Source organism: Ictidomys tridecemlineatus, chromosome 3, assembly GCF_052094955.1.
Source record: "Ictidomys tridecemlineatus isolate mIctTri1 chromosome 3, mIctTri1.hap1, whole genome shotgun sequence".
Classification (NCBI taxonomy): Eukaryota; Metazoa; Chordata; class Mammalia; order Rodentia; family Sciuridae; genus Ictidomys; species Ictidomys tridecemlineatus.
In genome coordinates, this window is record NC_135479.1 from 119,936,692 (window position 1) to 119,961,053 (window position 24,362).

A 24,362-nucleotide genomic window follows, 5' to 3' on the forward strand; every position below is an offset into this window, starting at 1 on the left:
GTTTTGAACATGAATTTCTGCTGTATTTTGGGAAATGCATTTTCTCCATCTATTGAGATGACCATGCGATCCTTGTCTTTAAGTTTATTGATGTGATGAATTACGTTTATTGATCTCTCCATATGTCAAACCAACCATGCATTCCTGGAATGAATCCTACTTAATTGTGGTGCACTATCTTTTAAATATGTTTTTGTATGTGATTTGCCAGAATATTATAAAGAACTTTTTGTCTCTTTGTTCATCAGGGATATTAGTCTGAAGTTTTCTTTTCTTGATGTGTCTTTGTCTGGTTTTGGAATCACGTTGATACTAGCTTTATAGAAAGAATTTGGAAGAGTTCTCTCCTTTTCTATTTCATGGAGGATTATTGGAGTTAATTCTTCTCTAAAGGTCTTGTAGAACTTGGATGAGAATCTTTATGTTTTAGTCAGCTCTTTTTGCCATTGTGACTAATAGACCTGACTAGACCGATTGTAAAGGAGGAAAAGTTTATTTGGGGGATTTATGTTTTCAGAGATTTTAATCCATACACAGTAGCCTCCATTCCTTGTAGTTCAAAGTGAGCCTGAACATCATGGAAGAAGGGTGTTGCAGAGAAAAGCACCTCACATGATGATTAAAAAGCAGAGAGAGAAGTCTCTGCTTACCAGATACAAATATATACCCCAAAGCCACTCCCCCAATGTCCCACCTCCTCTAGACAAATCCTACCACTTCAAAAAAAATTTAGTCAGGTATGAACTTATCAGGGGATTAATTCATTTCTTGGGTTAAGACTGTCACAACCAAATCATTTCTCCTGTGAACCTTCTTGCTTTGTTTCACACATGAGATTTTGGGGGACACCTCACATCCAAAACATAACACTGTCTGGTCCTGAGCTTTTCTTTGTTGGTAGGCGTTTGATGGCTTCTTCAATTTCATTGCTTGACATTGATCTGTTTAATTTGTCTATGTCCTCCTGATTCATTGGGTAGGTCATATGTCTCAAGAATTTTTTGATATTCAAGATTTTTTATTTTATTAGATTATAAGTTTTCTAAATATTTTCTGATTATTGTATGTATTTCAGTAATATACATCATAATATTTTTTTTACATCATGCATTTTGACAATTTGAGTTTTCTCTTTCTCTCTTCATTGGCATAGCCAAGGGTTTATTAATTTTATTTATTTTTTGCAGATAACCAACTTTTTGTTTTGCTGATTTTTTTTCAATTATTTCTTTTGATTAAATTTCATTGATTTCAGTTCTGATTTTAATTATTTCCCATCTTCTACTGCTTTTGGTGTTGATTTCTACCTCTTCTTCTTGGGCTTTGAGATATAATGTTAAATTATTTATTTGGCAATTTTCTATTCTCTTAATGAATGAGCTCAATGCAATGAACTTTTCTCATGGCACTGCCTTCATAGTGTCCCAGAGATTTTCATATGTTGTATTGCTATCCTCATCTATCCCTAAGTATTTTTTATTTCATCTCTGATTTCTTCTATCCATTGGTCATTCAATAGTGTAGTATTTAGTCTCCAGGTGGTAGAGTAGCTTCTGTTTTTTCTTTTTTAAATTTTACCATTGATTTCTAATTTTATTACATTACGATCTAATAGAATGCAAAGTATCATCTATTTTTTCATATTTTCTAAGAGTTGTTTTGTGGCCTAAGACGTGCTTTATTTTATAGAAGAATCCCTGTGCTGCTGAGAAGAAAGTGTATTCAATCATTGATTGGATTAAATACTTTATGTCTGTTTACTCTAAGATATTAATTATGTTATTTAGTTCTATAGTTTCTTTGTTTAGTTCTTGTTTGGAGGCTCTATCTAGTGGTAAGATAGGTTTTGTCAAAATCACACAGTATTATCATGTTGTGGTCTATTTGATTCTTGAAATTATAGAGGGTTTGCTCCATTGTTTGGTGCATAAATATTTATGATTGTTGTGTCTTGTTGATATATAATTCCTTAAAGAAGTATGAAATGTTCTTCTTTGTCCCTTCTGATTAACTTTGGTTTGAAGTCTACTTTATCTGATATGAGTATAGAAACCCCTGCTTTATGCAGTTCATGTGAGTGATCTATTATTTCCCATCCTTTCACTTTCATTCTGTGGATGTTTTTGCCTATGAGGTGAGTCTCTTGGAGATAGCATATTGTTGAGTCTTATTTTTTAATCCAATCTGCAAGTTTATGTATTTTCTCTGAGAGTTCAGGCCATTTATGTTCAAAGTTAATTTTGAGATATGAGTTTTATTCCAAGTCATTTTGATTTTTTTCTGTTTTTTATTTGAATTAGTTTCTCCTTTGATTAACTATTCTTCTAGTGTAGTTTCTCCCTTGGCTGATTTTTACTTTTAATTTTCATTTCTTCTTCATAAATTATTTTGTTAAGTATATGTTATAGGGCAAGTATTCTAGTTGTAAATTCTTTTAATTTTTGTTTATTATAAGAGTTTTTAAAATTTCATCATCAACTTTAAAGCTTAATTTTTCTGGATATAGTATTTTTGGTTGCATGTATTTTCTTTTAGACCTTGCTATATATTATTCCAAGATCTCCTAGCTTTGAAGTTCTGGTGAAATCAGAAATCAGGTGAGATCATCATTTGAGAAATCAGGTGAGATCCAGATCAGTTTTACTCCAAATGTCATCTGACATTTTCTCTGGCAGTGTTTAAGATTCTATCCTTATTCTGTATGTTAGGCAGTTTCATAATAATGTGCCTTATTGTTGGTCTGTTGTAATATTGTATATTTGTGGTCTTATAAGCCTCCCATATTTTATATTTAATCATACTTTTTAGGTTTGGGAAATTTTCTGGTATTATTTTATTGAAAAGATTGTGTATTCCTCAGGTTTATATCTCTGCATAGTCATCTATCCTGATAAATTTAAAGTTTGGTCTTTTTATGTTATCCATATTCATTGGAAGTTCTGTTCATGGTGTCTTAACATCTTTTCTCATTGGTGAACTTTATTTTTAGGATTATATATTTTGTCTTCATTGCCTGAAACTATTTTCCAAGTGATTCAATCTGTTGGTCATGCTTTCCATTGAATTTTTTATTTGGTTTAATGATTCCTTCATTTCAAGGATTTTTGGCTTGATTTCTTTTCAGAATCTCTATCTCTTTGTTTAAGTGATCTTTCACTTCCTGTATTTTCCTTTTGATTTTACTCCTTTCATCATCCTTTACATCGCAGATCAGTTTAACTATTTACATTTTTAACTCTTTCTCTGACATTTCTTCCACTGTGGCATCAATGGATTCTTTGAGTGTCTTGGTTTGTTTGGGGCAGTTTGTTACCTTGTTTTTTCATATATTTTTTTTTGTTTATCCATCTAAAAGTATGAATCCAAGGCAATACAGTTTCCACCCTATAGACCTATAGTGTCCTTGAGCTTTCTAGTACCTCATCATTAAGGGAGAGACAAAAAATAACATCAACTAGTGCAAACAATATATAGCATTAAACCAAATTACTCCTGCTGAGATGTCTACAATTTCGTTGCAGCAAATAGAAATGACATGTTCAGTTATTGCCTACAATAAAAACAGTTGTTTGCAGAAAGATTTACAATTTTTAATGATGGACAAACAGATAACAGAAGTGGTGCAAAATATAATGATTATGAGGGAGGAAGAGAAGAGATAAAAGTAAAAAATTAAAGGAAATGTGAAAGAAGGAAAAAGGTTGGCTTTTAACAGGAGCAAAGAGAGAAAGAAAGTTAAGGGAAACAGGTAAGTGAGAGAAAAAAATATATAAATTTAAAAATTTTTTAAATTAAAAATAGAAAGAATAAAGTAAAAATTTTAAAAAAATGAAGCAAAACTGAAATATGCTAATCAAACATTCTAGTCCTCAATAAACTGATCCATGAAAAATAATTGGTTTCCAAAATGGTTGAGGTGAGGAAAAAAACTCAGTGAAATGTAAAGAATTGTTTAAATTGGAGATCAAAAGATTCTCAGCTTCCCTTCTCAAAGGCGTTTTGTCTGGATTATGATGCTTGCTTCACCCACAGGGTGGGGTTGCTAGAGTGAGAGGTTTAATCATAGAGGCTGAACTGCCAGAGGTGGTGGGGTTTAGGCCTAAGTAGGCTCTGGGCTCTCCACTGAATGCCTATTGATTTAGAGACTTTTAGTCAGTGTAGCACCCCCAGGGCCCAGCAATTTTTGGTCCATACTGGAGAATGTACCCCTGGGATCTCCTTTAGGTTCTACTCAGGTGGTGTAGGAGCCAATTTCTAGTCCACTATGTCACCAGTGGACTGCAGGTTTAGTCTCCTGGTCTTGGGTTGAATCTCTAAATTCAATCTCATGCACTTTCAAATTCCCCACCAGGCACATCTCACCCAGTGAAAGCAGCTGGATTGGAGGGGGAGGGGGAAAGCCAGGTGAGTTCCCACAATCAGTTGTCCCTTGTGTCAACCTCTCTCCACATTTGCTTTTCTCCTGGTCACTTAGGCACACTGGGTTTGCTAGGCTTGTGTTTCAGGCCAGCCTCTGGTTTGATAGCAATTGGCTCCCTCAGCTTCCAGCCCCTCCATTGTGACAGCAAAATGGTTCCTTCCTCTGTCATCTGCATGCCACAGTGAGAGATATTCCACCCCCCACTCTCCATTCAAGGATATTGTGCAGCAAGCGAGCCTTTCAGTTTAGGAGGGCAGTGTCTTTGATCTTAAACTCTTCATACCCAGACATGTGTCAGTACTCCTAAATATGTGGGTACCTTTAATTGCTTTTTCCTATGACCCCATTCATGGAGTGACCATTGTTGCTTGTAACTCTGCTGCTGCTGCTGTGGTGCTGGTCATTTCTTTCATATTTTATTATATCTAAACTCTTGAGTCCCCAATCTGTTTTGAGTGTCCACTATTAAATTCCAGAAAAGTTCCCCCTGTTTTTGGTCATTCATCTACCTTGCTAAAAATCTTCCTATCTGCCTCTCTTGGTTTCACACCACAAAGCAGCCAAGGTAGTTAACTTTCCATTCCACCGTTTGAAACCCCTCCCCATAAAGATACTTGTAGGCAAAAATGTCTTGCCTGGTGATCTGTGGCACCCTGTAATGGTGTGCATGTGGTCAACTGAGGCCACAGAGAGTCTTGTACTCTCAATACCTACAATCTAGTCTCCCACTGTGGACATACATGGACATTGATGGCAATGATCCAAATATTATTTGTTACATGTGCCAAATATTGATTAGAAATCACCTGTTACAAAAAAGAGATGATCAGAATTATTTGTAAATGATAATAGGGTGTAGTTCAGTGATAATGTGCATGATAAGCTTGTACAAAATCCTGTGTTTTCCTGGCATGGTGGGCATGCCTGTAATCCCAGTGACATGGAAGGCCAAGGCAGGAGGATCATAAATTCAAAGCCAGCCTCAGCAAAAGCAAGGCACTAAGCAGCTTGGTGAGTCCCTTTTCTAATTAAAATACAAAATACAGCTTGATATGTGGCTCAGTGGTCAAGTTCCTCTGAGTTCAATCCCCAGTACCAAACACATACACACACACACACACAAAAAAAAAAAAAAAAAAAAAAAAAAAATCTAGCACAAAGGGAGAGAGAAAAGAAAGAATAATTTTATATCTCAATATTCGATCAAAAGCTTCAGAAATGATGTCTTTTGTCATGAGCAATGTATGTAGAATGGTTATTATGAAAGGTTATAGTGGACTTCTGAATAAAGTTATAAAATAGTTACAAAAGTACATTGAGTATCAGAATCAAATAACTTGTTTAATGCAGGCAATATAATATAAATTTCTCAAAAGGATTTCCAGGGTAAAGTATTCTTTTTTGAGTACTGAGATAAAAAAAATACTGCCTCTTAATGTGGAATAATATTGTTTATCTCTTACAGTTGAACTCTACATCAAAAGTTTTCCCTTCCACGAATCCTTTAGTTCAGCATGATTGGTCTCAATTGCCATTCATTCTTTAGTGTATGGAGTAGTCAATCAAGCAGCCCTGAAAAGTACTAAAATGAAATCCTTGAAGTTGAAATTGTAGCTTTGAGAGATGGGATACTTTTTGTCTGCATTCCCACTTTTTATCATTATCCTCAAAGTATCTTACAAAGAAAAAAGACATTAAGACACATGGAGTATGAAATACTAATCAATCACGTATGATGGAAAATACCATTCAAAGGGAAAAATAAAATCCACATAAAGGATGATGATTGTGGGTGTCTGATAGTATGCCAACATACTAGTGCCTTTGGCAGAGAAAGAGTAGCCTGAGGAAATCATGTTTACCCATTTGTCCATAATAAATCCAAGCATTAAAATAACATTCACATAAATGTGAACATAAATATAAATTGCAACAGCACATGCATGAATATGTACACATATTCCTACACAGATGTAAATTACATGTATTCATCTATAGTTAAACATCTATATAGACATAAATCATACATGTTACATGGCTGTATAAAATATTATCTCACTACTAGTGGTGCCTTTATAAATAATTACTGCACAGTAATGAAAACAACAATCCCTTTTATTTTCACAATTAAACATCATTTTTTCATCTACCTAACTGGTATCCAGAACACATGTATGTTTCTTTTAGTGGAAACATACTCAAGCTCTTCTTACCATTAAATATGTTGTGATGTGCTATTGTTTACATGGAAAATAAGTTCATGATATATTTTAATGTGAAAATACATGGTTCATTACAGATGTTGTTATATTTATGAGTATGTTAAGATATATATATATATATATAAATGCAGGTATACACTTTAATATGTTTATATTCAAGTAATATTTATATGTATATACTCATATAAATGTTAATAACTAAATATTGAATAACAGGAATTATCTATGGTGTTGTAGCCTTTCTGGTGATTTAATTCTTATTTGCACTTTCCCTATCATCTCAATTAATATATTAAGCATATACATTAGTTAATCAGAAAACAATAAATCTATTTCCATTTTAGAAAAGAAAATAAAGACTGACTTTGTCTACCAAATTCATACCTGTATTGTTTGGGTTCAGCTCTCTTAAAAACAAGACTGAAGTTGTCAGAAGTCTAATTAAAATAGGGATCATCTAATACTCTCAAAATTTGTTTTAACTGTGGGAAATTCTAAGTATTCATCAGTGGACTGAATATATTAACTATTTACTGCTCACAATCATACACACTCATTTTCCACATTACATCAGTTCACCATAAAGCATCACAGGGCAAATATGTTTTATTTATTGACCTGATCTGTATTATAAGTTTGATTTGGTCTATTATCTAGATTGAAGATTGCATTCTTTCAAAATTAAGAAGACATTCCTTCATTATTTTTAATATTCCCATATTGCTAATTAGAATACAGTGTAATTCTGGCTGCTTCTGTTAAAAAGAAACTTCTTTTTCTTTGGAAGCATTGTAGCATGGTTATTCTTGCTGATCTGAAGTTAAAGGTCCCTTCCTGAGGATACTTCTGCACATAGTGGGTGAGACACTCTGTGTGTCCTTCATAGATGGTGAATTTCCTTAGAATTTTTTTTTATATTTTTCCACTTTATATTTGTTTTGTTCTTTTTATATAAAATTCCTCGTTACTGGCTGTGAGAGACCAAGACTGACTCTCATATTGTTTTCTTCAAATTTCTCATCTCTCTGCCTTTCTTTAAAAAATTATTTAAGGCTGACTCTCTCATCCTTCCATTTTCCCTCTTTTTTTTTTTTTAATCTTTTAGTCAGATAAAGCTGTACTTTCTCTGTCTTTTCTCTTACCTTTTTGGTTCTTTCTTCTTGTACATACATTGCCTTTATAACAATTTATTTTCTACCTTAGTTTATGTTGGTATTTCTTTGTCATGTTGGAGTTTTTCCCCATAGTTCTGATCATTTCTATTATCTGTTAAAATTTTAGAAAGAGTTCATCCCCCCTGCACAGTGCCTGGCATGTAATGAAGACCAAGCCATTCCATTGTGTCTCATTCTTTCAGCTTTCTACATAAAAATGGGTGCTTCTACATAAAAGAGGGTCCACAAATAGAAGGGATATTGACTTTTCCATATATAGTCTTGCAACAAATTCCCATTTCCCAAGTCATGCCTCATTCCCTTGATGTGTTCTCTGGGGACCTTCAAGTCCTGAGCTTATGTGAATTTCTATTTGGCAAATTGAATCTGCTTGTGCCCTCTGCACAACTTTCATTGTTATTTCCTTTTCCTAACTAAATCATTCACCACTCAATTCCTAACTTTCTAGCTCTTCAATTGACATCTCTCTTTTTCATTGTGTATTTGAAAGTCTTGGATAGGTTTTATTATTTTTACTTTAATTTGTGTCTCAGGAGGGAGAAGAGATTCACAAATGTGTTTAACCTGCCATATTTTTTCAGAAAAATAGCTTTATGGATATCCAATCACCCAATTTATCACCTAGTGAACAAATGAATAACTGGTTCTAGATTTCACACACTTTTCCATTATATGTTTTGTTTATGTCTCAATTTCTTTAAATGATTTAAACTAATTTGTCCCTCTGTGTTTTTTTTCAAAAATCATCAATTATTATGTTCAACACCAACTTTTGCCTTTAAAAATTAGTGCCATGGTTATTGATATAATACAAGTAAATAATAGGTAAATTTAAAAAGTAAGGATGAGTTTCTAATTGTAATGAGAACAAATGGCTGATAATGAATTGTATATCAAAATGATTAATCTAAATTCTTGAAATCAGCACTCTATTTTTTTTTCTCTAGATTAATTGTGTGGAAATAGCCATCCTATAAAAAGTAGACGTAAGTTTTTGCAATGTGTGTGCCATATAGGTAAGTGTTACAAGCCTTGGTACTGGATCAGGATCAGGCAGCCTGAGTTTGTCCCTGTACAAATTGGAGAAACAGAGTTTTGTTTTGTTATCAAATACAATACTGTAAATGCTTAGAAAGCACTGGTAGGGTACCTCTCACAAAGAAAGTAGTAAATTAATATTGTTGGTCATGAAATATTTAGAAAGATGAGAGAAAGTCTTTTAATTTCCAAATAACTGATTGACTATTATTCCTTCCCTAGTATTTATTTGAGAATGATGCTTGAATAATCTAAGATAGATTGCCCTAAACTGGTTTTCTATCCTAGTTGGCATCACTTATAGTAGTTCTGTACCTACTCTTTCTTATAACTAAAAATATCTAATACTTTTGGAATTCTTTATTTATCATGTCCCAATCGATTTTCTAGATGCCAGAGACCAGAAATAATAAGAATACAAAAATCCAGATACTCCTTCTTACTTCAAATCTGTTGGAATTATGATGACCAACATGGGGTGAAGAGCATGATAAAGAACAGGTGTGGGAGAAATGTTGGTATATATTATTGACCTTATTTCCTTCAGGCCAAGTCAGGACCTGAGATAAGGTCTCTAATGTTTGGATTGCTCCTTTTCAGAAGAGAAAAAATTGAATGAGTATTCAATGATTTGGGATCAATTTGAAATTATTGTTATTAATTTGTTATATAACTTAATGGGTAAATTTTCTGGCATTCAGTTTCTTAACAAGATTTTAACATGAGAAAGCCTGTGAGATAATAGTTTCTAAGAATATTTTCTGATCACATGTTTTATTTTACATTGCATTGCTTATAAATGACCTGGTAGGACCATCTGTGCTTTCTTTATTTAGTCTTAATCCAAATAATTTTCAAAAACTCTTACTTCAAGTTTTATGAACCAATGATTGGTGACTCTAAATATACTATCTTATGTATAATAACACATTTTTAAGTCATCTGAACATTCACATTTTAGAGATCAAGAAATTAAAATCACCATTTTTACATAAATACTTTATCAATCATAAAAGTTAGTTTGTAGTTGAAATAGATATTATTTTAAAAGGAAGAAAACTAGCAACTTTTTTTCATATTTAAATTTTATAAAAGTTGTGATTTGAGGGAAAAAATGGATTCCTTGATATATAATGTGAAAAGTTTCTTATAAATTCTTAAGATTCAACAAAACCAAGGGATTGACTACCAAATACCTAAGTAAGATTTTATTTTTAAGTTTAATTTCATTATATCGAAGTTTAGTTCATCCAGATTCTCAGGAACGGAAAAAAATTTTTTAAGAGTAAAGCTGTGTGGGCTGGGGTTGTAGCTCAGTGGTAGAGCATTGGCTTTTCATGCATGTATGACTGGGTTTGAATCTCAGCACCACATAAGTAAATAAAATAACGATATTGTGTCCATCTACAAATAAAAATTTATTTATTTATTAGAACAACTCAGCAAAATCAAATTCCAGTTTATTGTTTCACACATACATCAAACAGGCCAAAAAAATAAACAGCAACTTCATAGACAAAAAAGGGGAAAAAAAGAAATCTTTATATCATTGGCCTTTTTAACCATCTCATACAAACTATTTAGAGTACAGTTAAAGTACATAAACAAAAAAGTTATAGGAATGCTTGGAATAAGATTGTTTTTTTGTGTGTTGTTTTTGCTTTTTAAATTTTTTTACAATTTTTTTTTATTTGAGATTATAATGAACATGGTCACACCACAAGTAAAGTCAGAAGTAGAACAGAGAACGCTCCAACGGCTGGTTTGGTCATAGGAGATCATTAAAAATGGCTGACCTCTAACAATATATACAAATATAGAATGTAAATAAAAAATACAAACAAATTTTCTTTTTTTAAAGTACTTTTAAGAAAAAAAGCAGGGCCTTGGAAGGTTTGGTTCTTTTTTCCTCCCCTGTTGCAAATTCACCTTGTGGTTTTGGTTGGGTGGTGAAGAGTGCATGTCATCTGCAGGTGGCACTGCCCGTGGTGGGCGGGGGCAGGCCGGCCTCTCTACTCCAAGGTGACCACGTTTAGATTCTGAGAGGGGAAGTGGAGAGTGAATAGGCCCCGGTGGCCTTTTATTTTAACTTTTCCTTTTTTGCTGTCTAATCATCCTCACGGGTCTTCTACTTCTTAGTATCAACATCATCATCCTCATCATCTTCAGCTGCCCGTTTGCCCGAAGCTGCCTCAGCCTCCTCATCTTCATGTCCATCCTCTTCCTCACCGTCACCTTCCTCCTTCTCCTCCTCTTCCTCACCACCCTCTTCCTCTTCTTCATCTACCTCATTGTCAGCCTCCTGTTTCCATTTTCCTCATTAACATTCCCATTAGCAGGGGCATCTCTTCCATTCTCTGCCCCCTCCACAACTTCCTTCATCTCCTTTAAGTCCTTGGTGGTGACTTCAGAGCTAGTGTCCATGGTGGGGCATGCTGGTGGTTAAAAAGGAAACTAGAGGGACTCTGGAGATAAACCTCCCAGAGTCCGCAGCTGTGGTGGAGGTGCAGCGGCAATGGAGGTGCCCAGCGGAGGTGGTTGCAGCAAGTGGGGAGCTGGACCCAGAAACAATGCAAGGATGGCTTTTCAGAGCAGCCAGCAGGGAACAAATAAAAATTTAAAAAAGAGTAGAGCTGTGATCTGAGAAACTTGAGAGCTTTGAATAATAAATTCACTTTCATTTATTTGAAAATTCTGTGGATACTATGGTGAATTCACAAAACTGGATTTCTATTGATTACTATTAATTGAAATGAATATTAGAGAGCTCATAGTAAATGAATCACATCTAAAAATTCTAAAAAATGAAATTTTTGAGGTAGACAATTAGACATCATTTTAAGTTCATTTTATTATGACCAGCTTAGCCTGTTTTTAATGGCAAAAATTTTAGTTCTGAAACTGAGACTGTAAACATCAGAGCTTCATCCTCCTTCTAAAAAGTTGATCTAGAAATTCCAAATAGCAATGCAAGGAAATGCACTATTTTACATTCTTCACTTTTCTGAATTATCTTTCAATCTTATTAAGAACCTAAAGTTTTTTCTTCTCACTAAATAATGTCTGTGTATCTCAATTTATACACATACCTATTTTATTAGGTGTGAAACAACACTGTATTTATTTTAACTTATCTGTTTATATTTTATATTTTATATTTTAACTTATCTGTTGTATAAAACTTACATGTGGTTTTGCTATATATAGTAGGTTGCCACTTGAAATACTTTAAAAAATATAATTTTCTAATATTTAATGTTTAATAATGTAGAGTCTTGAATATATCTCAGGCTAATTTAATATAAATGTTTTTCTTAATCTCCTTAGATTTATTTGGGAGCTGTTTTCTTAAGAAAAATACCGAAGAAAATTTCCTCACATAGTTCTGAATTAACTGCTAATACATTTACCTGGACACACTGTTAATGAGCTTTTCTATCAATCTTTTTTCATTGTATGAAAATAAATTAAAGTCAATTTCAAAATCTCCTTGAATTTTTATGATGATAATTATGAAACTTTACTCAATCATATGTGAAAACATTAACAATCTTAGGAATAATATTTTTAAGTGAAAAATGCTAAATTTATACTGTAATAAAACCCAGGAAGAAAGGTTATGATTGAGATGCAATTTAGAAAAAAAAATGTCCCTTTCCTTTTTAAATGTTAACAGGTTTCTAAAATATAGAAATACAAATAAATAAATATGAGTTTTCAGTGACTTCCCCTGTGCCGTCCTTTTCATATGAAATAAAGCGAAGCACCATCTCTAAAGTGACACTTATAAAGAAGTGAGGAAACCTTTATTGTTATGTTCCTGGTTTATTTTGCAGCATTTCCTTCTTAGAAACCACCTAAATCTGCCTGGTCTCAGCCTCTGTTATATACATGTAGGACTTTCTTCGAAGAGAACCTGAGTGGGATGCTGTCACCTTGCATGTCTGGCAAATGAGAAGCACCTTGCACTTACTAGGAGAGAATCAGTTTTGATTGTCAGCTTCATTATTTATTTTATTTTTTTTTAATTGTACATGAACACAATACCTTTATTTTATTTATTTATTTTTATGTGGTGCTGAGGATCAAACCCAGTGCCTCACACCTGCAAGGCAAGTGCTCTACCACTCAGCTACAATCCTTGCCCAGCTCCATTAATTTTAATATGCCAAATCTATTAATTCATTTTTTAAATTCTTTTTTTAATTTGTTTTAATTAGTTACACATGACAGTACAATGACCTTGACATTTTTTGTCATTTTTTAATTTTATTTTTTTCAAACAGTGTCTCACTATGTTACCCAGGCAAGTCATGAGCTCCTGGACTATGTGATCCTACAGCTTCAGATTCCCAAGTAATTAGGACTTGTAACAAATGCTCTGCTAAATCTATGAATTTAAATTTATTTCTGAGTTGTGTTCTTATTCCTATTTTTATCTTATTTTTTAATTCTTATTTACATCCTTATATTTTTTGCACCTAACTAGAGTTAAGTTTATAGCCTTAGAATTGTGGGATTGATGTGACAGGCACATGACTCAAAACTTAATATGAACCTTATGTGGACATTTCAAGATGCTTTTTTGTGGTCCATGTAAGGGCCCATGTATAATTAAATATGTCTTTTTCATCAGTTACTGCCCAAGTATTGCCTCTTAGATATCAACTATGTTCTGATTATGATACTAGTACCTCAAAGTAATTTGATTTTCTTATATTTTGTAGTAAGCCTGCTATATCTTTTCTTCACTATAAATGACAAAGCCAAGTTTTTAACTCCTGAGTGAAGTCTGAATGAAATCTGATCAGGTTTAGTTTAACCTAAAACCTTTGGCCTATTTGGTTCTCTTATGGAGAATTTGGTTCTCTATTATTGTGACATTTATTCTTCATCCTCCAATTAGAGAATCGTTAGTGACATATCCTTTATTCATACTAGTAATAAATTTTTCATTATGTATACATGACAGTTATATATAGTAACTAAAAAATGAATACTAAATGTCTACCTCATGCAAGACCCAGTGTTAGGTGCCATGGCACACTGCAAAGAGATTCCTTTTCCATCACCCGTAATAATTTAACCTGTAGAGAGAAGATAATGCACATACATAAATCAATCTTATGCAAGGATGAAAATACAGGTACATTGGAGAAATTTAGATAACTCAGGGTTTTTTTTTCATTTGCTTTTGTTTTTACAGGGGGTTAGATTGTTTTGGCTTGAAGAGTCTAAGATGATCTCTTTAAAGGCGGCATTTGAGTAAGGTATTGAAGTATGAAGATTATTTCATATTTAAAGTGGAAAGAAGTATTCTCTAGAAGAAAGATGTATGGAATGCTTAAAGGCACAAAAGTAGAGACATGGGTGTGGGCATTCTTGGGGAGCAGGAGGTTTGTTTGCTTGGAGAGAAAGGAGAAGCCAAGGCTGCTTTTACTTATTCATTCATTCATTCATTCACTCATTCATTCAGTAAGTAAATGGGTATTTCCCATGCATTGGAATTTTTAGGCACAAAGACTACAAAAAACAAGAAAAAACATTCCCTTCTATGAAGCATTTTATTTTTTTTAACATTTATATAGCCCAGGCATATTTATTATGCTTTATGAATATTGATTACTTTAATCCCCATAATGACATCATGAGGTGAGTGCTATTATCTTCATGGTACCAATGAAGAACCTTATACATACAGATGTTTAAGAAATTTGCTCAATTCACATGGCTAAGAAGTGGCAGATCCTTAATTTAAACTCGAGAATCTGGTTCCAGGGTTTGTGCTCTTAAGCACTTTGTTCTGCCACAAGAAATAGTGGCTTGGGAGATAAATCTTTATAGATAAATACAGACACAGTGTGAGTGGCCTTGAATGACAAGCAAACAAATTTGACAAAATCAAAACTGTAATCTAGAAAGAGAGTTCTGGCAACCGTAAATAAGATTGATTAGAAAATGAAGTTGTACAAGTGGGTGGCTATTGCTTTACTCTGGGTGACAGGTGATGAAGTTCTGAGTTAGGTGGTAGCTGTGATAATACACAGAAGATGATTTCACAAGGGTGGAATCAACAGGAATTGGATCAGAGAACAGTCAAATATAAGAAGCAAGGCCTCAGTCAGGATTCTGTAGATTACAAGTGACAGGAAGCCAACTCTAACTTGCTTAAACAAAAATGAAAATTTATTGGTTCATATATTTGAAGCAAGACAATCTGTCTCTTACTCTTTCTCAGGACTGCTTCTTTCTTACTGACTTCCTTTGCAGACAGGCTGTGTATATGTGGTTGTGAAGCAGGCTCCTGGACCCTCCAGAATTACATTATCCTAGAGTATGGAGCATCTTTTCTATATGCTTCAGATAAAGTAAGCAGAGTGTGATTCTCAGTGGCTCACTTTAGGTCATATGTTCACACTTGGACCAGGAGATTGGGTGCATCCTGTTTGACTGTGGAACTGGAAAGAATAGTTTCCTAGAAGGAGGAGCTCCAACACAGATGACAATAGGTAATCACCTCACACAAGTTTTGAGCCTTAGCAATTTAGAATCTGAAAATGCTTTTTCTCTGAGACATGCAGATGAGGTAATGGGCAATAGCAAGTTTGAGAATAAAAATTAATAATCTTTCAGAGACATGGCAAGTTTGAACATTTGGGTAGAAATGACTTCTAAAGAGTTCAAAATTGTAAAATGAGTTTTAGAGAAAGGAGAATGCTAAATATAAAATATTAGAAATCAAGTGTATTTACAACTGTTTGCTGAAACTGTGAACTATAGTGAATTTAAGAAAAATGATAGTCATAGATATTAAGAGTTTCAAAGTCAAGTATACTATGAGAACTAAAAGATAAGTATTCCAAGAAGATAAGTTAGACACTAAGATTAGAAGTCACATAGAAATTGAGAAAGGGTTGATTAAAGACATTTGGACGAGAGAGACAGCAAATCAGTGATGACCTTCATAAGAACAAATTCAAGTAAAATATAAGCACATTGTGATGAATCAAAAGTAAACAAATGGGAATGGGAATGTAGACCCTAAATTTCTAGTTAGTGTACTAAATAGCCAGCTATTGTGGTCATGATGGGTAATTTTAGTTTCAGCTTGACAAGGCCACACCAGATATTTGTTTGAACGTCTTTCTGGTGTTTTAGATGAATCTGTAATCTCAGTAACACAGATCGCCCTCTAATAGGTGTGTGGCTCTCATCCCATCTATAGAAGGCCTGAATAGACTATAAGGTCTTACCGTGCCAGAAGGTGAAGGAAATGACTCTTTTATTTTTTTTATTGTTGGTTGTTCAAAACATTACATAGTTCTTGATATATCATATTTCACACTTTGATTCAAGTGGGTTATGACTCTTGTTTGACTGCTTTGACCTGGGACATGGATATTTTCTGGATTTAATATAGACTCTTCTTTGCTCTCTAGCCTGCCATCTCATCAGCTCTCTTGGTCTTGAGGCCTTTGGCTTTGGACCACAGTGAAACAGAGGCCCCTCTGGGTCTCCAGGATGCTGTCTGCAGATCTTAGAACTTTATAGCCTCCATAATAGTATAAATCAGTTCCTTCTAATGAATAAACCCTTGTGTACATGTACACGCTATTGATTTTACTTCTCTGGACCACCCTGACATATCAGGATATGTCTGATCTTTCAGGGTACTTCACAGTTGTATTTGAAGGCACATAGGTTCAAACTAGAGAGAAATTTCATTTTAGGATGGGATGAGTTGTACCTCAAATATCACTCATACATGATTTGGATAATATTTAGATGACATTTTGGATTCAATTTTAGAGTTGATGCTGAAATGAATTAAGAACTTGGGGACTAAGGGGTGAAATGGATATATTTTGCATATGATAATGACATGAAATTTTGGGAATCTTGGGGTGAATTGCTATTTTTTTTAATTGATTGTTCAAAACATTACAGAGCTCAAGACATATCATCTTTCATACATTCGACTCAATTGGGTTTTGAACTCCCCAAATACATAATACAGACTCACTTCTGTTACATACTCACATTTTTACATAATGGCATATTAGTGACTGTTGTATTCTGCTACCTTTCCTATCCCCTACTATCCCCCCTCCCCTCCCCTCCCCTCCCCTCCCATCTTCCCTCTCTACCTCCTCTGCTGTTGTTCAATTCTCTCCCCTTTTTTTCCCCCCACCCCCTTGCCCCTCATAACCTCTTATAATTTTGTGTATCACTGAAGGTCTCCTACCATTTCCATATGTTTTCCCTTCTCTCTTCCTTTCTCTCCCCCCATTCGTCTTAGTTTACTGTTAGTCTTTTCCTCATGCTCTTCCTTCCTGTTCTATTCTTAGTGGCTCTCTTTATATCAAAGAAGACATTTGACATTTGTTTTTTAGGGCTTGGCTAGCTTCACTTAGCATAATCTGCTCTAATGCCATCCATTTCCCTGCAAATTCTATGATTTTGTCGTTTCTTAGTGCTGCATAATACTCCATTGTGTATAGCTGCCACAATTTTTTTATCCACTCGTCTATTGAAAGGCATCTAGGTTGGTTCCACAGTCTAGCTATTGTGAATTGTGCTGCTATAATCATTGATGTGGCCTTATCCGTATAGTGTGCTCTTTTAAGGTCCTCAGGGAATAGTCCAAGAAGGGCAATAGCTGGGTCAAATGGTGGATCCATTCCCAGCTTTCCCAGGAATCTCCATACTGCTTTCCAAATTGGCCTCACCATTTTGCAGTCCCACCAGCAGTGAACAAGTGTGCCCTTTTCCCCACATCCTCGCCAACACTTATTGTTGTTTGACTTCATAATGGCTGCCAATCTTACAGGAGTGAAATGGTATCTTAGGGTGGTTTTGATTTGCATTTCTCTGATTGCTAGAGATGTTGAGCATTTTCTCATGTGCTTGTGGATTGATTGTATGTCCTCCTCTGAGAAGTGTCTGTTCAGGTCCTTGGCCCATTTGTTGATTGGATTATTTGTTATCTTATTGTTTAATTTTTTGAGTTCTTTGTACATTCTGGATATTAGGGCTCTATCTGAGGTGTGAGGGGTAAAAATTTGTTCCCAGGATGTAGGCTCTCTATTTACCTCTTTTACTGTTTCTCTTGCTGAGAAAAAACTTTTTAGTTTAAGTAGGTCCCATTTGTTTATTCTTGTTATTAACTCTTGGGCTACGGGCGTTCTATTAAGGAATTTGGAGCCCGACCCCACAATATGTAGATCATAGCCAACTTTTCCTTCTATCAGACGCAGTGTCTCTGTTTTTATATCTAGCTCCTTGATCCATTTTGAGTTAACTTTTGTGGCTGGCGAGAGAAAGGGATTCAATTTCATTTTGTTGCATATGGATTTCCAATTTTCCCAACACCATTTGTTGAAGATGCTATCCTTCCTCCATTGCATGTTTTTAGCCCCTTTATCAAATATAAGATAGTTGTAACTTTGTGGATTAGTCTCTGTGTCCTCTATTCTGTACCATTGGTCCACCTGCCTGTTTTGGTACCAGTACCATGCTGTTTTTGTTACTATTGCTTTGTAGTACAGTTTGAGCTCTGGTATCGCTATACCTCCAGATTCACACTTCCTGCTTAGAATTGCTTTTGCTATTCTGGGTCTTTTGTTTTTCCATATGAATTTCATGATTGCTTTATCTATTTCTACAAGAAATGTCTTTCGGATTCTGACTGGCATCGCATTAAACCTGTAGAGAACTTTGGGTAATATCGCCATTTTGATGATGTTAGTTCTGCCTATCCATGAACAGGGTACATTTTTCCATCTTCTGAGATCTTCTTCTATCTCTCTCTTTAGGGTTCTGTAGTTTTCATTGTATAAATCTTTCACCTCTTTTGTTAGGTTGATTCCCAAGTATCTTATTTTCTTTGAGGATATTGTGAATGGAGTGGTTTTCCTTATTTCCATTTCAGAGGTTTTGTTGCTGATATACAGGAATGCCTTTGATTTGTGCGTGTTGATTTTATATCCTGCCACTTTGCTGAATTCATTTATTAACTCTAGCAGCTTCTTTGTAGATCCTTTTGGGTCTGTTAGGTAAATTATCATGTCATCTGCAAATAGCGATAATTTAATTTCTTCTTTTCCTATTTTTATGCCTTTAATTTCTTTTGTCTGTCTAATTGCTCTGGCTAGTACTTCGAGAACTAAATTGAATAGAAGTGGTGATAGAGGACATCCCTGTCTTGTTCCAGATTTTAGAGGGAATGCCTTCAGTTTTTCTCCATTTAGGATGATGCTAGCCTGAGGTTTAGCATATATAGCTTTTACAATGTTGAGGTAAGTTCCTGATATCCCTAGTTTTTCTAATGTTTTGAACATAAAGGGATGTTGTATTTTGTCAAATGCTTTTTCTGCATCTATCGAGATGATCATATGGTTCTGGTCTTTAAGCCTATTGATGTGGTGAATAGCATGTATTGATTTCCGTATATTGAACCAGCCTTGCATCCCAGGGATGAATCCTACTTGATCATGGTGCACAAGTTTTCTGATATGTTTTTGTATTCGATTTGCCAGAATTTTATTGAGAATTTTTGCATCCAAGTTCATTAGAGATATTGGTCTGTAGTTTTCTTTCTTTGAAGTGTCTTTGTCTGGTTTTGGGATCAGGGTGATGTTGGCCTCATAGAATGAATTTGGAAGAGCTCCTTCTTTTTCTATTTCTTGAAATAGTTTGAAAAGTATTGGTATTAGTTCTTCTTTGAAGGTTTTGTAGAACTCCGCTGTATACCCATCAGGTCCAGGGCTTTTCTTGGTTGGTAGTCTTTTGATGGCTTCTTCTATTTCTTCCTTTGTTATTGGTCTGTTTAAATTGTGTGTGTCTTCCTGTCTCAATCTGGGCAAATCATATGCCTTAAGAAATTTATCGATATCTTCGCTATCTTCTATTTTATTAGAATATAGGGTTTCAAAATAGTTTCTAATTATCTTCTGTATTTCTGTAGTGTCTGTTGTGATATTGCCTTTTTCATCCCGTATATTAGTAATTTGAGTTCTCTCTCTTCTTCTTTTTGTTAGCATAGCTAAGGGCTTGTATATCTTATTTATTTTTTCAAAGAACCAACTTTTAGTTTTATCAATTTTTTCAATGGTTTTTTTTGTTTCAATTTCGTTTATTTCTGCTCTAATTTTAATTATTTCTTGTCTTCTACTACAATTGCTGTTGTTTTGTTCTTCCTTTTCTAGGTTTTTGAGGTGTAGTGTGAGTTCATTTATTTGTTGGTTTTTTCTTTTTTTGATGAAAGAACTCCAGGATATGAATTTCCCTCTTAAAACTGCTTTCATTGTGTCCCATAAATTCCGATATGTTGTGTCTGTATTATCATTTGACTCTAAGAATTTTTTTATCTCTTCCTTTATGTCTTCTGTAACCCATTGATCATTCAATAACATATTGTTCATTTTCCATGTGGTGTAGGATTTTTCCTTCCTTTTTTTATCATTGATTTCCAATTTCATTCCATTATGGTCAGATATGGTGCATGGTATTATCTCCACACTTTTATATTTACTAAGATTTGCCTTATGGCATAATATATGGTCTATTTTTGAGTAGGATCCATGTGCTGCTGAGAAGAACATGTATCCACTTGATGATGGTTGGTATATTCTATATATGTCAGTTAGGTCTAGGTTATTGATTGTGCTGTTGAGTTCTATAGTTTCTTTATTCAGTTTTTGTCTAGAGGATCTGTCTAATGGCGAGAGCGGTGTGTTGAAGTCACCCGTAATTATTGTGTTATGGTCTATTTGACTCTTGAACTTGAGGAGCGTTTGTTTTATGTAGATTGCAGCTCCATTGTTTGGTGCATACAAATTGATAATTGTTATGTCTTGTTGGTGGATGGTCCCTTTTAACAGTATATAGTGTCCTTCTTTATCCTTCTTAATTAACTTAGGTTTGAAGTTGATTTTATTTGATATGAGTATGGCCACTCCTGCTTGCTTCCGAGGGCCATGTGAGTGGTATGATTTTTCCCAACCTTTTACCTTCAGCCTGTGTATGTCTTTTCCTATCATATGAGTCTCCTGAAGGCAGCATATTGTTGGATTTGTTTTTTTGATCCAGGTTGCTAGCCTATGTCTCTTGATTGGTGAGTTTAGGCCATTAACATTTAAAGTTACAATTGAGATATGATTTGTACTTCCAGTCATGCTTCTTTATTTATTTATTTTAGTTTGGCTAGTTTTACTTTTTTGGTTATTTTCTTCCTCCTTTACTGAGATACCTCTTGTTGTTAGTTTTGGGCACTATTTTTCAATTCCTCTTCTTGTAGTATATTGCTCAGAATGCTTTGCAGTGCTGGTTTTCTTGCTGCAAATTCTTTTAGCTTTTGTTTATCGTGAAAGATTTTAATTTCGTTGTCAAATCTGAAGCTCAATTTTGCTGGATACAGTATTCTTGGTTGAAATCCATTATTTTTCAGCGTTTGAAATACATTGTTCCAGGATCTTCTCGCTTTCAAAGTCTGTGCTGAGAAATCAGTCGTTAACCTAATTGGTTTACCCCTGAATGTAATCTGTCTCTTTTCTCTGGTAGCTTTTAATATTCTCTCCTTGGCTATCTTCATAATTATGTGTCTTGGAGTTGGTCTATTATAGTTTTGAATGTTTGGGGTCCTGTAGGCTTCCAGGATTTGGCAATCCATTCCATCTTTCATCTCTGGGAAGTTTTCTACAATTATTTCATTTAATATGCTGTCCATTCCTTTGGTTTGAATCTCTGTGCCTTCTTCTATCCCGATGACTCTCAAATTTGGTTTTTTAATGACATCCCATATCTCTTGAATAGATTGCTCATGGGATTTAAGCATCTTTTCTGTGTTGACTATACTCTTTTCAAGTTGATAAACCTTGTCTTCATTATCTGATGTTCTGACTTCTACTTGATCAAGTCTATTTGTAATATTCTCGTTTGAGTTTTTAATTTGGTTTATAGTTTCCTGCAATTCTAGGATTATAGTTTGATTCTTTTTTAAGATCTCTATCTCCTGGTAGAGCTCGTTCTTTGCCATTTGAATTTGTTTGTTTAATTCATTTTCAAAATATATTTTTATTGCTTGGACTTGCTGTCTCATGTCTTCTCTAATATTCCTTTCCATTTGAGTTAGGTATGCCTTGAGTTCTTTCCCTATCCCTGCTTCTGATGTTTCTATGTCCTCTTGTAGAATTAAGTTGTCTTGCATTGTTTGTACTCCTTTTTTCCCTTGTTTTCTCATGTTGTCCCCGTTGCTTTCCAGCTCTATTTGATTGTCGTGTTTCTGTTCTCTTCTATAGATTTGTTTCGGTTCTGTATTACTCTGATGCCTCTCCTTAGTGTTGTTAAACTATGCCTGCTGACGTGGATTCCACTGTGAAGGAAGATCCGACGTCCGAGCTCCAGTGACGACACTACTTTGCTATGACCGGCCCAAGTTCCTTGCCGGGGTGTCCTGATGAGGTGGTGTGACTGGACTGTCTCTGTTTGATTTCAGCTCCCAGTCGCGGCAGGCAGGCGGTCTCCAGCCGCCCAGTATCACAGGCCGCAGGCGGGTGATAGGTCACCTGCGGCCGGGTGTTCTCCTACCGCCCAGCTATGCGGGCAGTGGGTGAACTGTCGCCTGCGGGCCTGCAATTTCCAGCTGCCCAGTCTCGAGGGCCTTGCCTCTAGCCTCCTGGTTTCTCCTGCTAGCCTTCTGTAGCTGCAGGGCAGGCCGCACGAATCAGTCGGCCTGGATCTCCGGGGTCCCACAATTGGCAATTGGAATCCCAGGCACTCTGTCCTTTGGATTTTTCCTGCTTGCCCCTCCCCCAGCTCTAGCTAGACAGGTTTCGTTTTGGCTGCAGATGGGTAGGGGGGGTTGCAGGTCAGGTGCTTCTAGTTCCCCCCTAGTCTTTATGCAGGCTCACTCTGATTCTCCCTCCCCCGGCAAGCCTAGGAGAGATTTTATGCGAGTTCCCGATGTATGGGGGATGGGCTGAGTGCCACACACCTGTTTTGTTGTTGAGATCTGTCGGAGAATGGCGGTGGATATTTCAGCTGTTCAAGATGCTGACTGCTGATTGCCTTGGCGGAGTGTCCGCTGTGGGGGATGGGACTGTACCGCTTCCTTCCCTGTCTAAACTCCCGTACTCAGCCCGGGGGTCAGTACTCAGCCCGGGGGTCAGTGTGGGCTTGGCTGGCGGGATTCCACCTGATCTCAGCCGAGCCTCTCCCTGCTTGCTAATTAATGGCTTCCCTGGGGCGCCACGCCTTCTGTAGCCGCAGGGCAGGCCGCACGAATCAGTGGGCCTGGATCTCCGGGGTCCCACAGTTGGCGATTGGGATCCCAGGCACTCTGTCCTTTGGATTTTTCCTGCTTGCCCCTCCCCCAGCTCTAGCTAGACAGGTTTTGTTTTGGCTGCAGATGGGTAGGGGGGGTTGCAGGTCAGGTGCCTCTAGTTCCCCCCTAGTCTTTATGCAGGCTCACTCTGATTCTCCCTCCTCTGGCAAGCCTAGGAGAGATTTTATGCGAGTTCCCGATGTATGGGGGATGGGCTGAGTGCCACACACCTGTTCTGTTGTTGAGATCTGTCGGAGAATGGCGGTGGATATTTCAGCTGTTCAAGATGCTGACTGCTGATTCGTGAATTGCTATTGACTGAATGGGATTCTTTCAAAATTAATGCTGAAGTCCAAACCTCCAAGGTGACTTTTTCAGGAGACAGAGTCCTTAGGGAGGAATTAGAATGAAATAAGGTCATGAGAGTGAGGCCCTCCTCTGATAAGATTATGAGTTTACAAGAAGAGGAAGACCTCTCCTTCTTTTTCTCTCCCCTCCCACCATGTGAAGGTACCTGAGATGACTGCTATCTACAAGCCAAAAAGAAAGTCTAACCACCTGGACTTCCAGCTTCCCAAATTCAAAAAGTAAATTTTTGTTGTTTAGTTTACCCAGTTCATAGTATTTTGTTGTGGTAGTTCAATGTGATCAGGAGTTTAAATATAGCCAAGAAAACTAAAAACTTACAAAGGTATTTCTGATTATGTTCAAAATGGAGATAATAATAGTAATATCTGCCTTTTAGACTTGGGATAATGTTTAAAAAATACTTGACATGCTCTAAGGAAATGCTAGCTTTAAGTATATGGACGACACAGTGAGTAGGAAGGATGTGGTAGCAGCAAAAGTCTTGGCTTATTACAGGGATGTTTGCAGTGAAGGAAAGTAAAGAGACACATAGGGAAGATTCAAGATGGCTATATATTCCCTAATATTTCTTCTACTTAGAGATGGATCCCAGTGGCTTCTGCATTTTTTATTCCACAATGTTTACCCTGGAGAAAACCAGGCACCATGTGAAAAAGTTCAATTATACTGATATGACCATCTATGTGAAAACCCTAGCTGGCCAAGGAGAAGTCAGATGAAGAGATGTCACATCAGACATGTATGAAGATGGCATCTTATAATTAGAGCCCCAACCCCCTTTAGAAAAACAATTACTCACAAACAAAAAACTACAT

General features: G+C 35.6%; 1 protein-coding gene and 1 pseudogene across 4 annotated transcripts in view; one reads left to right on the forward strand and one right to left on the reverse strand.

Moving 5' to 3' along the window:
- Naaladl2 (N-acetylated alpha-linked acidic dipeptidase like 2) overlaps positions 1-24,362 on the forward strand; it is a 1,184,425-nt gene that overhangs the window by 901,171 nt on the left and 258,892 nt on the right. The window lies entirely within an intron of this gene.
- On the reverse strand, positions 10,903-11,279 carry LOC106145298 (prothymosin alpha pseudogene; annotated as a pseudogene).